This window comes from Dendrobates tinctorius, unplaced genomic scaffold (genome assembly GCF_039654945.1).
Source record: "Dendrobates tinctorius isolate UK_male_01 unplaced genomic scaffold, ASM3965494v1 ptg000038l, whole genome shotgun sequence".
NCBI classification, from domain to species: Eukaryota; Metazoa; Chordata; class Amphibia; order Anura; family Dendrobatidae; genus Dendrobates; species Dendrobates tinctorius.
The window spans coordinates 31,316,837-31,323,318 of NW_027361706.1; positions in this window are offsets into that span (position 1 = coordinate 31,316,837).

The following is a 6,482-nucleotide window of genomic DNA, read 5'->3' on the forward strand; positions in this document are numbered from 1 at the left end:
TCGTTCTAGAATTGTAAAACCACAATGAATATAACAAGATTATGAGAAAAAAAAAGTCTTGGAAATGTTATGCAATACATAGACTACAGAAGCGTGGCTTCTACAATATTAGTTGACCTCAGGAGTTGTCCCACACCTGTCCAGCTGCAGACCCTTCACTTCCCACTGGTCCAGCTGTAGCTAGCTTCCCAGGATCGGTTCCTCAACTTATGGTATGATGACCACAGAAATCATTTCTACCCATAAGAACAGTTGCAGACGAGCATAGTTCCGGTCCAAGTGCAATCTGACAAAACATTGGATCACACTCAGACCTATGTTGTTCCATGGGGTCATACACATGTCCGATTTTTTCCTGTCCGGGAAAAAAACTTACAGCACATTCGAGTTTGATACAATATTTGGATCGCACTCAGCCATGAAAGTCAATGAGTTTGTGAAAAACATTGGACTGTACTTGGATGACATCTGAGTGCAGTTTGATTTCCATGCTTTGGCACAATGGAGAAGATGGAGACTTTTTTTTTCTCCATCTTATATTAATCCAAGAGAGTTGAATCACACTCTGAGCAGAGTTTGACCAGAGTGCTATTTGTATCATCGGCCCAATTCTCTCGAATAGGAGAACATACGTTCATCAGCACCAGTCCTAATACTAAAATAATAGTTATTATATGGATTAAAACAAAAGAACACATCAAATACTGTCCATTGACATCTATGAGAATACAGCAACATGTAAGATTAACATTTCTTATGCGCAAAAAAATATTTCACAAAGTGTGCCAGGGAATACTTTGAGTTAAAACCAGTTTCAGGTTGCAGTCTTGATTCATTTTTTCATTGATTTACAGACCTCTTGATATGCAGTTTGCAATCTTTTTTTCATCCATAGGATAGAGGATAAGTTGCTGATCGATAGCTGAGGAAAGGAAACGACTGAGTGCAATTCTTAGGCCGGGGTCACACTAGAGAGGAATACGGACGAGTGAGAGGCGTTAAAAGCACGCATTACACACGGACAAATGATTCCCTATGGGGTCCCTCGCACCAGCCGTATATTTCTCATCCGTATTCTACGGTCCGTGCCAATCGCAGCATACTGCGATTGTCAGCGTACTATGTCACTGAGACTGCCGGGAGTCCCCGGCTGATCTGTGAATGAACTAATGACCGTGGGAAAAAGTCAGAAACTTTCCCACGGTAATTAGTTCATCTCCAGGCAGCCAGTGAGGCTGTGCAGAGCTGAATCAATTCATTTTGTAGTAGATTACAGTGAGGCTGGTCGCATTAGCACCGGTCCTCATTGTTAACTATTTAACCCCTTCTGATGGATTGCAGCATGGGGCATGACTGAAAGGCGGAGAGGTAAGGAGATTGGTGATTTTTTATGTTATTTTTTTTGCAGGTCATGGTTTATTTTGGATTACCAGACTAATAAAAATTTGTCAAAAACTTGTATTTATTTCATTAAAAGACTTTTTAATTAATGTCTTTCTTAGTATAGGGTTAATAATGGATCGCTGTCTTATTGACACCTCTCCATTATTAATCGGCTTAATGTCACCTTACAATGGAATGGTGACATTAACCCTTTGTTATATTAACCCATTCGCCACCGCTACAGGGCAATGAGAATAGAGAGGATAAGTGCCAGAATTGGCACATCTTATAGATGCGCCATTTCTGGGGTGTCTGGGGGCAGATTTTTGTAGCCAGGTGGGGGGGCCAAAAACAATGGTCCTTCTCATGGCTATTAAAATCTGCCCTCACTCACATGCTTAACCTCTCTGGTTGACATTACCGCGGGAGCCCTCGCATTTTTTTTTACAATGAATTAAACCCTTAACCCCTTTCTGACATCAGATGTACTATCCCGTCCATGGGACCCGGGCCCCTATGCCCATGGACGGGATAGTACTTCTAGTGCGATCAGCGGCACCCACGTGGTGAGCGCCGCTGATCGTGGCCGGGTGTCAGCTAATTATCAAAGCTGACACCCGGCACAATGTGTCAGGGGCAGTCACGGACCGCCCCCGACACGTTAACCCCTTGCACACCGCGATCAAACATGATCGCGGTGTACCGGGGGTTAAAGGGAAGCATCGGCAGGGAGGGGGCTCCCTCCATGCTTCCCTGAGCCCCCCACGGCAGCGCAATGTGCAGCGCTGCTGCGGGGGGCTCATTCCCTGCAGGCCCCCGAATCCAATATGGCGACGGGGGCCTGCAGGGAGCTGACTTCCTCAGTGCCTGAAAAGCGCAGGCACAAGGAAGTCTGCAGCAGTGCCTGTGACAGATCGCTGATATGTCACAGTTATCTGTGATGTGACAGATCAGCGATCTGTCACAGGACAGTGATGTCCCACCTGGGACTATGTAATAAAGTTAAAAAAAAAGTGTTAAAATAATTTTTACAAAATCGTCAAATAAATTAGAAAAAAAAAAAAAATTCCCCCAATAAATCCATTTTTTGGAAATAAAAAAAAAAAAAACAATAAAAGTACACATATTAGGTATCGTCGCATCCATAACGACCTGCCCTATAAAACTGTTCCATTAGTTAACCCCTTTAGCGAACCCCTTAAAAAATAAAAATAAAAAACAAAGCAAAAAATAATGATTTATTATCATACCGCTAAACAAAAAGTGCAATAACGCGCGATCAAAAAGACGCATATAAATATCCATGGTACCGCTGAAAACATCATCTTGTCCAGCAAAACACGAGCTGCCACACAGCATCATCAGCGAAAAAATAAAAAAGTTTTAGCTCGCAGAATAAAGCGATGCAAAAATAATTATATATAGTTTTCATTGCATAAAACCGATAAAACATAAAAGAAGACCTAAATGAGGTATCGCTGTAACCGTACTGACCCGAAGAATAAAATCGCTTTATCAATTTTACCGCACGCGGAACAGTGTAAACGCACCCCCCAAAAGAAATTCATGATGAAACGCTGGTTTTTGTTAATTCTGCGTCCCAAAAATCGGAATAAAAAGCGATCAAAAAATGTCACGCGCCCAAAAATGGTACGAATAAAAACGACAACTCGTCCCGCAAAAAATAAGACCTCACATGACTCGGTGGGTCAAAATACGGAAAAATTATAGCTCTCAATATGAGGTGATGCAAAAACTATTTTTACAATAAAAAGCGTCTTTTAGCGTGCGACAGCCGCCAAACATAAAAACCGCCATAAATAGTAAATCAAACCCCCCGTTATCACCCCCTTAGTTAGGGAAAAATAATAAAATTTAAAAAATGTATTTATTTCCATTTTCCCATTAGGGGTAGGGCTAGGGTTAGGGCTAGGGCTGAGATTAGGGTTAGGGGTGTGTTGGGGTTAGGGTTGGAGTTAGAATTGGGGGTTTCCACTGTTTGGGCACATCAGGGGCTCTCCAAATGCAACATGGCGTCTGATCTCAATTCCAGCCAATTCTGAGTTGAAAAAATCAAATGGTGCTCCTTCCCTTCCAAGCTCTGCCATGCGCACAAACAGTGTTTTACCCCCACTTGTAGGGTATCAGCCTACTCAGGACAAATTGCAAAACAACTTTTGGGGTCCAATTTCTCCTGTTACCCTTAGGAAAATAAAAAATTGGGGGCAAAAATTATCATTTTTGTGGAAAAAAATGATTTTTTTATTTTCACGCCCGGGCGTTATAAACATCTGTGAAGCACTTGGGTGTTCAAAGTGCTCACCACACATCTAGATAAGTTCCGTGGGGGGTCAAGTGTCCAAAACGGGGTCACTTGTGGGGAGTTTCAATAGTTTAGGTACATGAGGGGCTCTCCAAACGCACATGACACCCGCAGACCATTCCATCAAAGTCTGCATTCCAAAACGTCACTACTTCCCTTCCGAGCCCCGACGTGTGCCCATACAATAGTTTTCTCCCACATATGGGGTGTCAGTGTACTCAGGACAAATTGGACAACTTTTGGGGTACAATTTCTCCTGTTACCCTTGGGAAAATAAAAAAATTGGGGGATCATGTTTGTGGAAAAAATACGATTTTTTTATTTTCATGCCCGGGCATTATAAACTTCTGTGAAGCCCTTGGGGGTTCAAAGTGCTCACCACACATCTAGATAAGTTCCTTAGGGGGTCTAGTTTCCAAAATGGGGTCATTTGTCGGGGGTTTCCACTGTTTAGGTATATTAGGGGCTCTCCAAAGGCAACATGACACCCGCAGACCATTCCTTCAAAGTCTGCATTCCAAAACATCACTACTTCGCTTCCGACCCCCGACGTGTGCCCATACAGTAGTTTTCTCCCACATATGGGATGTCAGCGTACTCAGGACAAATTGGACAACAACTTTTGGAGTCCAATTTCTCCGGTTACCATGGGGAAAATTAAAAAATTGGGGACTAATTGATCATATTTGTGGAAAAAATACATTTTTTTTATTTTCATGCCCGGGCATTATAAACTTCTGTGAAGCCCTTGGGGAATCAAAGTGCTCACCACACATCTAGATAAGTTCCTTGGGGAGTCTAGTTTCCAAAATGGGGTCATTTGTGGGGGGTTTCCACTGTTTAGGTACATTAGGGGCTCTCCAAATGCAACAAGACACCCGCAGACCATTCCATCAAAGTCTGCATTCCAAAACATCACTAGTTCCCTTCCGAGCCCCGACGTGTGCCTATACAGTAGTTTTCTCCCACATATGGGGTATCAGCGTACTCAGCACAAATTGGACAACAACTTTTGGGGTCCAATTTCCCCTGGTACCCTTGGGAAAATAAAAAAAATTGGTGACTAAAAGATCATGTTTGTGGAAAAAATATGATTTTTTATTTTCACGTCCGGGCGTTATAAACTTCTGTGAAGCACTGGAGGGGTCAAAGTGCTCACCACACATCTAGATAAGATCCTTGGGGGGTCTAGTTTCCAAAATGGTGTAATTTGTGGGGGGTTTCCACTGTTTTGGTACATCAGGGGCTTTCCAAACGCGACATGGTGTCAGATCTCAATTCCAGCCAAAAACGTCAAATGGCGCTGCTTCCCTTCCGAGCTCTGCCATGTGCCCAAATAGTGGTTTACCCCCACATGTGGGGTATCAGCGTACTCAGGACAAATTGCACAATAAGTTTTAGGGTCCTGTTACCCTTGGAAAAATAAGAATTGAGGGTGAAAAGATCATGTTTGTGGAAAAAATATGATTTTTTAATTGTACCGCTGTACGTTATAAACTTCTGTGAAGCCCTTGGGGGTTAAAAGTTCTCACCACACATCTAGATAAGTTCCTTGGGGGTCTAGTTTCCAAAATGGTGTCATTTGTGGGGGGTTTCCACTGTTTTGGTACATCAGGGGTTTTCCAATCGCGACATGGTGTCTGATCTCAATTCCAGCCAAAAACGTCAAATGGCGCTGCTTCCCTTCTGAGCTCTGCCATGCGCCCAAATAGTGGTTTACCCCCACATGTGGGGTATCATCGTACTCAGGACAAATTGCACAATAACTTTTAGAGTCCTGTTACCCTTGGGAAAATAAAAATTGGGGGTGAAAAGATAATTTTTGTGGAAAAAATATGATTTTTTAATTGTACCGCTGTACGTTATAAACTTCTGTGAAGCCCTTGTGGGTTCAAAGTTCTCACCACATAACGAGATAAGTTCCTTGGGGGGGTCTAGTTTCCAAAATGGGGTCACTTGTGGGGAGTTTCCACTGTTTAGGTACATCAGGGGCTCTCCAAACGTGACATGGCGTCCGATCTGAATTCCAGCCAATTTTGGATTGAAAAAGTCAAACGGCGCTCCATCCCTTCTGAGCTCTGCCATGCGCCGAAACAGTGGTTCCCCCCACATATCAGGTATCAGCGTACTCATGACAAATTACCCAATAACTTTTGCAGTCCAATTTCTCCTGTTACCCTTGGTAAAATAAAAAAAAATGAACCTGAAGTATTTTTTTTGTGAAAAAAAGTTAGATAATAAAATGGTGTTGCAAAAATGAGAAATCGCTGGTCAATTTTTAACCCTTATAACTTCCTAACAAAAAAAAATTTTGGTTCCAAAATTGTGCTGATGTAAAGTAAACATGTGGTAAATGTTACTTATCAAGTTTTTTGTGTGCCGTATCTCTGTGATTTAAGGGCATAAAAATTCAAAGTTGGAAAATTGCGAAATTTTCAAAATTTTCGCCAAATTTCCATTTTTTCACAAATAAACGCAAGTTTCATGTCGGGTTGGGGAATGATTTGACAGAAGCCGGCAATTAAATTAGCGGCTATTCTGCTATGAAGAACTCTGTGAAATATAAATATATAAATATATGTGTCTCAATGACATGTATATATCTACAGTGCCTACAAGTAGTATTCAACCCCCTGCAGATTTAGCAGGTTTGATAAGATGCAAATAAGTTAGAGCCTTCAAACTTCACACAAGAGCAGGATTTATTAACAGATGCATAAATCTTACAAACCAAAAAGTTATGTTGCTCAGTTAAATTTTAATACATTTTAAACAT